The following is a 1194-nucleotide window of genomic DNA, read 5'->3' on the forward strand; positions in this document are numbered from 1 at the left end:
ATGGGGGGGGGGTCAGCCGGTCTGCCCCCACCCCCTCCAGAATATTTTAAAATAAACAAAATTATAGAGACAAAAATGAATTGGATTTTAATTTAAGTCTGAGATTGCAATTTCTGGCCATCTAGAAAGTGCCTTTATCATAACGTTTCTTACCTCAGCCCACGATGGTGGGGCTGAGGTGAGTGGATCCTCTATCTGTGAAAACCTCTCCCCCTCGGCCCCCTCTATCATAAGAAATTCTGGATTTGCTACTGTAAAAGTAGTTCATCCTTACACAATTTAACATGCTGGGGTGTCGTATACCGTAAATGTACAAACAACCGGTTTTTAGCTAATAAAAATATTCAGAAATTTGCGCACGGACTCGTAAATAGTGACGCACAATGATCATCAATAGGTCTAAATCATATTTGGTAGTAAGGTTTTTAAGAAAATTAAATTTTGCTTTTTAGTTAATTTAACTAATCATTTTGGAACAACAATAGGCTAATGGTCGCAGATATTGGGGTGAAATACAGTACAATCTCTTTAATGCGTAACGTGATGTAAACTTAAAATAAAATAATGAATTAGTTAAGATACTAGTCTTTCGATTGCACGATCCGGGGTTCACAATGGGTCAATTCTGGAATGTTTTTTTCTGACAACTAAAAATCAGCTCCACTCCCTAGCTTGATGATGATATAGGCCTCGTTGTATGAAAATGAAATACCAAAAATAAACAAAATATATACAAGTGTTAGGTTTATTTCCCAACAGGTGTTCTTTTTTGTAAAGATAAATTCTAACCTCATTATAGACTAATTATTTACCATCGCTCCTGTATATACAATCATTTTTGTTATCTCTCATGTGATGTATAGTTTCCTGTAAACATCTCTTTATGTTATATCAGCATATCTAGGCTGCACATAAATGATTAGCATGAAACCTATTATTAAGGGGGTGGGGTTGCATTCGGCCTATTCTTCTGTGCTGTTCTTTAGTTATCTTATATACATGTATATGTATATATACAGTTTTTATTTTAACTCCTTACAGTTTTTATGTTGATCTGTTCTATATTATGTCAATCGTTTCATTTCGTATTTTTTTATATTTATATATTTCTGTGAGACATACATACACACACACACACACATACACACACACACACCCACACATACAGATATATATTATATACCGTATATATAC

The sequence above is a fragment of the Anneissia japonica genome, unplaced genomic scaffold, assembly GCF_011630105.1.
Source record: "Anneissia japonica isolate Jap-2015-1 unplaced genomic scaffold, ASM1163010v1 scaffold673_len1821605_cov196, whole genome shotgun sequence".
Taxonomy (NCBI): domain Eukaryota; kingdom Metazoa; phylum Echinodermata; class Crinoidea; order Comatulida; family Comatulidae; genus Anneissia; species Anneissia japonica.